The 9,441-nt window shown below is 50.4% G+C and overlaps 1 protein-coding gene across 2 annotated transcripts in view; it reads right to left on the reverse strand.

Moving 5' to 3' along the window:
* The window catches only part of MTMR4 (myotubularin related protein 4), a 75,254-nt gene extending 65,914 nt beyond the window's left edge, over positions 1 to 9,340 (reverse strand). The window contains exon 1 of one of the 2 annotated variants that reach the window (XM_064165996.1): positions 9,152 to 9,340. The gene's annotated coding sequence lies outside the window, so the exon portion shown is untranslated. Of the gene's footprint in view, positions 1 to 8,705; positions 9,098 to 9,151 lie in introns of those variants that run through there. The other variant, XM_064165999.1, reaches the window with a different exon arrangement.
* Positions 9,341 to 9,441: the final 101 nt, after the last annotated feature.

The raw sequence follows: 9,441 nt of genomic DNA on the forward strand, positions 1-9,441 counted from the left end.
TGTGGCCTCAACTGGATCCACTCCAACAGGTCCACGTCCTTCTTGTGTTGGGGACTCCCAACACAGGTCCCATGAGAGCAAAGTAGAGTGGCAGAACCACCTCTGTCACACCTTTGATGCAGCCCAGAACACCTCTGGCTTTTTGGGCTGCCAGTGCACATTGCCAGCTCACGGCAAGTGCCTCATCCATCAGCAACCCTGAGTCCTTCTCTGCAGGGCTGCTCTTAATCCAGCCTGTTTCTGTGCTTGTTGCTCCCATAAGAACCCTTTGCTCTGCAATTTTTTTGGGGGAAGCAGGAGCAGCAGCACAGCTACCTGCAGCACAAGTGTGGTGGAATCCTGCCTGCCAGGCTCCCAGCTCCCGAGGGACCTCCAGATGACCCAGCTGCTCCTTGGAGGTTCAATTCAGACAGCTTTGTCATTAGTCAAACACTGAAAATGTGACTTCCTCTGCTCCCAGACCAGTTGAACCTTTTCTGAGAAGTCTAAGGAACTTCCTCTTGCATTTCAATAACAGAAGGCAAGGCCACAGGAGGAAGGGTTTCACTCATACTTCTGGAAATGCCTTTAGCAGAAATACCCACTGAAGGAGGAAAGACACAGTAGAAGAGGGAGAAAGGGAGGAGGTTTCACTTCTCATCAAGTCTGTGGTTCATTATAAAACCAACAGGTCCACTGCACAGAATGAAACCACTTTTGCTTCCTCTCTTGCTTCATTTAGCAATGGCAATGGAAGCTCTGCAAGCTGCTTCCTAATGAGGCAGTCAGATCTGCACAGAACCTTTGCATTCAACACTTCCATATTAAAAATTTTCTCCACTTAGTCTCCTTGCTGAACAAAACAGGCTCTGTCTAGGATCATATTATCCAGCATCCCAAGGTGCCTGGCTACCCTCTTTCTGCTAGAATCTGAGAGCAGGCAGGAGAAAGGTACCCATCTGCCCACTGGCACACTGGGAAGGGTGACAGTCCCCAGGCAGCACTGCTAGTAGGCTGAATACATTAACTTTTATCATTCCAGACAGGAGAAAGAGCAAAGAACAGAGTAGGTAAGAAATGAACTTGTGCCAGCCTAAGAAGTGCAAAGGACAGGAGGGAGGGATACAAGTTCCTTGCTGGCACAGCCCAGCCCTGGCATCCATTCCTGCTGTGATTCTGCATCCAGCTGGTGCTGGCTGCGTGCAGCATTCCCTGCTTGCAACGTATCTCCAGGCTGCCCTGTGAGCAGCACAGTACCTTCCACTTCAGAAGCTCTCCTAACAGGAATGGCCAGCATCTGAGTCAGCCACAGGCACAAGAAAGGCCATGACCAATTTTTCAGACAAAAGCAGGTCTGCTCAGTGGTTCCTTCTGATCATTTATTCGTCTGCAGGGGCTCCCTGCAGGCCCAGCTTCTCACCAAGTCCATCAAATCTCAGCCTGAGGCAACTCCATTAATTACCACTTCCCTCACCCAAGTCTCAGCCCTCACCTTCGGCAAGCAGAAAAGCTCCTCTCCATCATGGTTCTTCATGCTCCCAGCCTGCTGTGCTACAAAAGGAGAGAATCTGCTCTTCTAGGACTTGCACCCTGGTGACTCGCAGCACCACAACATTCTATAGCAACACAAAGTCAACATCACAGCTTCATGTTTAAGGCATAGATTCATTTTACACAGCTCACCTCTCTGAAAGTGCCTCCTCCAAAGCCCTCACATTCCCCACTCAGCACTGTAGGCACCCACTTGAAGGACAACTGCAGCGCTGAGGAACCGAAATGAAACACTTACAGCCACTGGGCAAACATCAGCGAAGTGCTTCAGTAACAACTTTTAAGTTCTCACTTCCCAGCAGAGAAGCCCTTGACACTGCCCTATGAGATGGGGCAATGTGACAAAGCTGCAGGGAAAATCTGGGACTTGCCTTTAGGTCATCTTGGGGATTTCTGCACACACCTCCAATACCTGGGAGTCTCCCACCATGGCTCCTTCCCTTACCACAGACTATTTTTTGCTGTTGTGTTGCCCTTTAGTTACAACTGCTGCTAGGATGACGCACTAGAGGTTCAAAACCCCCTGGAAAAGAGGGTTTTCACAGCTTGAACAGGCACTTCTGCTTTCAAGTCAAGGGACTTTCTCTTCCACAGCAGTTAAATCCAAACACAAAAGGTCAGCCTACGCCAGGAACACATTCAGAGCCCAGCGTACTTTTTACCTCCCTGAGTTAGAAGCAACAAGGCCCAGAGCAGGGCAGCAGTGTGGGTGATAGAACAGGAATGAATGGATACACAGCACTGGGTTACCCCCAGAGATGCTAAAGCTCCCTCAATACACTAACAAAATTGTCTTCTGAAGGCACTGTACCTGCTCTAGTAGCAACTAGCAGTGTCAGTGTTGGCATCAGTGCCAAAATTCACCATCGTTTGGTTGACAGACTCAGCTCAGCTATGACTTTCACACAAACCACTGGCCTCAGCTCTATCCCTCTCCCTGGGCACAGTGCCATTCCCTCTCCCTGCAAAAGGGAAAGGGGACAGCACACAGAACCTCTGGCACCTTGGGGAAGCCAGATTCGGACAGAGAAGCTTCCTTGCTGTAAGCAAGGTGAGATTTCTCTTTGCCTAGACTCCCTCTCGCTAATATCTGCAACTCCTGGATAGGTTTGCACACACTTCCAGGGTCTCTGGATACCACCAGCACACTGGAATAGGTGCAGAGAAACAGAAGGGGGCACTGGAGCTTTCCTTTCCTAGGGTAGTCACCTCTTCTCATCTGCTTTAAACAGTGTGGATATGAGAAATGCAAGGCAGGAGCTCCCCTGACAGAGCAGACACTTTCTAGAAGCAGAAGACCTCCCCTTCAGACCAAGCAGGCAACAAACAGCCCTGTGCAGCGCACAGAGATGTTTGCAGGGGACTGAGAAGGACCAGGCACGTTGCCTAGAAGCATAAAGGATTCAGTTAGACAGAAATAAGAGCTGATACCCCAGAAAGAGGAGAGTTAATTGCCCTGCAGGGATCCCAGCCATTACACTGCCTAACCCATTGGGACTGCAGGGAAATGGCTGCCCAGGAGCATCGCAGACACAGAAGCAGCACTGAACTACAGCATCAAAGGAAGTAACTCCCACATACAGAGGACATAAAAGTATCAGCTTATAACAAACCCTGGAGTCACAGCACTCATCGTACTGGAGAGGGATCTAGGGGCTGACAAATACCTAGAGCTCCCCAAGGGTGCAGGGAAACTGACAGCAGGACTCCAAGACATGGACTGTACTTCTGCACAGCCATGGGGGGAATTTAACAGCCCAGGTCACTGGTAACATCCAGTAGACTCAGCATCCTCAGGGGTATGCAAAGCACCTTAACAAAAAAAATAGCCCTGATGTTTGCAGAGGAGCTCACCAAACCCCACTCTGCTGTGCACCTTCACACCAGCTTCCCCAGATACACTGCAGCTGTGCTTCCCCCACCCAAACACAGCTTTCTGCCCCACTGTAAGCAGGCTGCTCCATTTCACATCCAGCTTCAGCTCCAGCCTTCTGCCTGAGGAGCTGCATTCCCTCTTACTTAAGTCTGACGTTCAGAGTAGCAGGGGGTTTTTTGGTTTGCACTCAGGTGCTGTGGCCCTGCTTCAAAGTTTTCAGTGAGATTTGAGCGTTTGGGGCTTTGGGAAATTCAGTTAAGGAAGAGAATTGCCTTTGGCACTGGAGCAGCTGCAGCCCTAACCTGGTGAGAGGCACAAATGAGGCTGTGCAGCCTGACCAGAAAGCAGAAGCAAACACAAGCCCAAATGATGCTGACTGGAGTGAGAAGCAAAGGCTCTGGGGTTCCTCCTGCCCTCTTAAATCAACACCTAAACACTAGGGGGGATGAGGAGCCCATCAGGTGCCACTGCTGGCAGGTGAAGCCGGCAGCAAGCCATGCTGCAGGAAGCACAGGCAGTGACCTGAGCTCAGGGCTGGCAGCCAGCCACGCTCTCCTCGAGTACCCTCGGCAAGGTGTTCTCAAAACTGGGTGTAGGTGCCTCGAAAACGAGACAACAGCTTCTCCTGTCCACATAAAAACAGTGACACAGAGTTCTAGCTGGCTCTGGCGGTACCAAATGCTACATGCCAGTCATGCTCTGGCAATAAAGCAAACTTCCACCAATTACTTGGAGAGATTAAAGAGAGGAGGGGAAAAAAAAAAAAAAAAGGTTTTATTGCACATCCAGGCAGTACTTGAAATAACAAGAGGCAACTGAATAGATTCGTGCTGGATTGCCACAAGGCAATCGTCCTCCCAGAGAAAGCTGGCTGCTTCAACAAGTTTCTAGACTAAAAACAAAACAAGAAAGCTCTCTGAAGCTTCCAGAAGGAACAATGCACGCTGCACCCCTCGCTCGGAGCAGTCTTTAGTTTCAACAGAGGCCATCAGAGACAGGCTGGCAGAGTCTAAGCAACTGAACTGAGTGTGAAGTAGAAATGCTTTGAGGGTCCTTACCATAAAGCTGTCAATCAAGCAGTACCACGTCCAAGCACGTTCTGCCAGAGAGAACAATTCCACCATTTCATTTTGCAATGAAGAACTGGTCAAGTTGGAAAAGGAACAACGACTCTGCCTCGCAGTCAGTGCTGGCTGAGCCATGAAATGGAAGAAAGCTGAGCTCTAGAGAATACCCTGCCGTGAATCTGGGCTTAAGTTCAGATACAAGACTTTGCCCCCCGAGCAGATAAGTTGGGAGCAGCATCTATGTCTCTGCTGCCAGGACAGACTCCTCCAAAGAGGGGTGGAGCTGCGGGTGGTTAGCAGTCTCAGCAAGAGTCGCCAGATCGTGCTTCTTGCTAGGTCTCAGAGTTGCCAACACACAGCCTGCACTTTGCCATCAGAACGGGCCCACCCACCTTATTTCTACCCAAGACTCAGGTAAACCTCAGCCCTCATCACCACCCCTCCCATGAACACTGTGGCTGTTGGCCAGCATGGTCACAGCGTTGCACAGACCTGCACTCTCTCTAGAGTCATTGTGGGGTTGGTTTCCCCCAGGAAAAGCAGCACTAGCAAAAGGCAAGCCACTGTGTGTGCCCAGCACAGCTGACCTTCATGGGGTTTAGAGTGCACGAGATCAGCTGTATCAAATATGCTGTTGGGCAAACACTCCACCTAGAAGATAAGCAATGTGATCCACGAGGGAAGGAAGACTGCTATTGCTCTAAAGCAGAGACTGAAAGCTCCTACAAAAGCACACAACACAAAAGGAAGCCTCCAATGCCAGTTACTTGATACACGTTGAAAGGGAACACACAGACACATAACTCTCCTCTCTTGGGATAGGCCCTGGGCAGGCTTCCCCCTCTTGAAGAAGAAATTTGAGGACCTCTCTCAAATGAGAATGAGCAGTTATTTTGATTTTGTTGCTCTCAGTCATTAACCACAGCTAAGAGCAGGGCCCATCTGTCTGGTTTGGCTGTTGCTGTGTCCCATCAATGTGAACTCTCTAAGGAAAGGCAAGGTCCTGCCCTCAGACAGACTGCCTACAGATCGTGCAGGTCTGCAGAACAATGCTGCAAAACAAACCCCATGCAAAACTATCCCAAGTCCAAGTGAAGCATCCTGGAGAAGAGGAAGCTGCTCTTCCAGCCCAGAGGCAAAGCCAGGAACAGCAGGGTGAATGGAAAGCTCCATACCAAAGCCTCAGCATGAGGAAGGCTCAACATGAACACAAAAGGACAACTGCTGGGCAGCTGTGCAAGGAGTCTTGACAGGTCCTAAACCTCCATGAGCATCAAACAGTCACAGCAGCCTTAAGATTGACCAAATCTGCAATAAATGAAAGCAAAACTGGAGGGAAATAGCTGGCAGGTAAGGGGAATGTGTGTGTACAGCCCAAAAAGAACACCCAAGAGCTCAGTTAGCAAGAAGGGCTCCCTAATACTCCCACATGCTCTCTAGCAAGTGAAATGGGCTCGTTTCAAAGGGTATTAATCCACTGGGTGTGCTTCTGTTTCATTTCAGCCCACATTCCCAGTTGAGAGAGTTGATTTTCCCCTAGCATCAGACACAACCCTGGGGAACACAGCAGCACAGCTGCTGCTGGAGCCCTTCAGATCAACCACATGTGAAACTGTGCAAAGCTGAAGCACCTCACACCAGGGCAGTTTCCTTCCTTGCACAAAGTCGTCACCTCCAACAGGAAGTACGTCTGACTTCCTCGGGTTTGGTTTTGGGCCACGAGGTGCAGATGCAGTTGTACTTGTTGCAAAGGCAGGACATGAGACAACCTCCAAACAGCAAGCACTCAAAAGTAGGCCTGGACAAGCATTTACTATTTATAAGCTAATGATCTGATCCCTCCTCAGGGAAATCCTATCCTTTCAGACTGGTGAGAGTGTGTGGAACTGTACAGACTCTACAGGACTGCTAGGAAGGAACAGAAGGAAGCAATTCTGTCAGCAGAATTCCTCCCTGCTCCGCAACAGCACAGGCACCCTCCTGGACAGCCAGCCAGGGATTAGGAGCAGCGATTAATCTGTTACACTAATTTGTTGAGAGCAAAGTAATTTTGTTAATAGCAATCTCCTCCATTCATGGTTATCTCAAAAGGGCTCTGATCTAGCTCTGCAAATGTTGACGTTCTCCCGCAGGCAGCGATAGAGCTGAGCCCCACGATAAGAGCCCACATCCAAACTCAGAAGCACCAAGCAGCAGCAAGCTATGGCTGGATGGAGCTACCTTGGATGGAAGGGAAAGGTATGAGCTTTCTGAATTGTCTGCTAATTATTAGTAATAACTAGTCCCCTAATTAAGGGAACATTCCTCTTCTGGGAAGTTGACTGTGATATGCAAGTGGACAACAATGATTCTTTTAAGTTTTTTCCCCTCCTGTTCACCTTTTTCCCTGATAAAAATAACCTGTTAGATTATCCTGCCTGATTTTCTTGTAAAACAACTTCACACACTCAATGCAACCACACAACCTCCCAAGAAATGATCATTTTCTCTTGAACCTCCTTTTAATTCACTTACCAAACTATTACCGAGAGCAACTCTCCCTGATCTGACAGCAGCCTCTAAAGAGAAGCTGAGGATGCAGAACAGGGGTGGAAATAGCTGTCTGAAACGGCACAGATGAAAGCAACATCTCCTGGAGGAAGAGGCCCAGCTCCCAGAGCAATCCTCATAATTAGGGTGGACAAGAGCCACCCAGGTCTGGTGCCTGCCTTCAGGTGAGCAAAGCTCAGCAAGACACAGGCCAGCAAGACAGGAGATAGCTGCACACATCATCCCCCTCACTCCCACCAGGGCTGGCACAAGAGTGGTGCTGAAAAGCCCCACGCAAACAAAAAACAAAAGCAAGAGCAGTGCAGATTTTGGCAGAAGGAGATAACAATTAGACCTGGCATAGCAGCATCCTCCAAAGCCTCTGTATCTTGGTTAAGATCTAGCCCTAAAGCTTCCCTTGCTTTTGTTTCTTTGTTTTTCCGTTTAGCTTGCTACAGCTCAATCTGACAGCTAAGTGACAGCAAGACAGAAGGGCTGGAGGGACGCTGCCACCAAACTAACAGCAACAACACATCCGAGGGAAACGTCCCTGTTCAGGCTCTCAGAAAAATCAAATAACTTTGCTGCCAGTGTAAACACATTCCTGTGAACACAGCAAAGGGGAAACCAGATGTTCCTAGAAATTAAGAACCCGAAGTAAAACTCTGAAATGTGTTTGCCAGTCTTCCTCTCTGTTTACCGAAGATATTCATCTCCCAGCGAACACCCTGGAGGCAGATGTGGCCACCTTGCAAACTCCAGAGCAAAGCAGACCACACAACTTCCCGGGCTGTTAGCAGAGCTGCAATGCTTGCCACTGCTTTTCTTAACAAAAAGAGATGTTGCCAGCACACCACCGACTTTGGGAAGTTTGTTCTCACGTTTGAGTCTCTGTCACTTGAAAAAAACATGCTCTATTTCCATGCACACACTACTGTACCACCCCCAGCCATGCAATTCCCTCAGCCCAACTTCTGTCCTCCACAAGTACACAGACTGACCAAATCATCTTGCTGAATGAAGCAGATGGAATTCTCTTATCACATGGCAGCTTTTTTCACCTTTAATCCCAGCTCTGTACATTGTCTCTAACCTCTGCCCAGCTTTCTACTACCAGCCTTTGCCCCACACGCACAAGCACCAAACCTGGGCCTAGCAGCACAGAAGTTTGCAGCAGCATGGGAGCTGAGCTAAGAGGCTCTCCCTCTCCACAGCCACGGTGAGGTACCAAAGAGCACCTTTTCTCTTGCCTGCCTCCAGACCTGCCTTTGGTGTTCAACACTTCAATGAACCTGCACAAAAACTGCTGCTTCCTAGCACTAGGCCTCAACTCTTCCTCCTAGGTTTCTGTTTGCATAACAGTTTGCTTCCTCTGTTAATAGATGCATGGCCTGAACAGAGATACAGTGCCAAACCAGACTGATGCATCAGAGTCTCATCTCTTATTCCCCACTCAGCACTCCACGTTGCTTGAGTTCTTCACCAGCTTTTAGCTGCAAAGTTGCTGCAGGTCACTGACAAAATCAGCAGCAAGATCCTTAGGAGTCTGTCAATGTAACACCCAAACTATGTTCTCTGAGAGCCACCAATTTAACACGGGTTATTGTGAGCTCATCCCCCTTCAGTCAATTCAGCAGGAAAACCCAAAAGCACCTGTGAAGGGCTGGGATACTTTAAGGAAGATGCTTTTAAAGGAAACTCACGTTTACAACACAGTGGCTTGACGTTTTTCCTGGTAAGTGTCAAAGCTGCAGCAGTACCAACTCCGCACTAAACTTCAGCCACCAGCAGAGCCACATCAGGACAGCAAGCTTCCCTGGCTTGTACCGAGCAAGGAGAGGCGCAGAGTCTCCACAAACCTGCAACATCTGACCTCATGCTGGGGGCACCAGACAAAATCAGCAGGCAGGACGCAAGCGGGAGGAGGGAGAACGCACGGAGCCGTCAGAACAAGCAGCTCCGTGCCGTTACTATAGCCGGTGAGGCACCAGTATCCCTCACCCGAGAGGCGCTGCCAGGTGGGATTAATAAGCCCCTGCACAGGTGGGAAGCAGTGACGGCCCTTGGCAGGAGGGCGGAGGCCCTCTGCTCCTCGGACCAGGGGAGGCGGGCCGGGCCCGCAGCCTCCGCTCGGTTGGCGAGAGCTTACCGAGCCGGGGGACCGCCCACTACCGCCACAGGGCTGGCGAAGAGCTGCCGTTCCCGGTACGGAGGGGGCGTAGGCCCAGCAGTGCCGCCGGACCGGGCGACAGGGCCAGCAGTAGGCAGGCCGTTCCCGCCGCGGGCCTGACCCGGCGGCAGCCCCACGTCTCTTTCCTTCTTAAAGTGAATCCATCTTTGGCTCACAGCGGCACCCCGGGGCCGCCTCCCGCGGTCACCAGCCACGCTACGCGCGGCGGGGAGCAGTGCAAGACCAGCCCAGGCCCGCCGCCGCCGCAG

Source organism: Pogoniulus pusillus, chromosome 27 (genome assembly GCF_015220805.1).
Source record: "Pogoniulus pusillus isolate bPogPus1 chromosome 27, bPogPus1.pri, whole genome shotgun sequence".
Lineage (NCBI taxonomy): Eukaryota > Metazoa > Chordata > Aves > Piciformes > Lybiidae > Pogoniulus > Pogoniulus pusillus.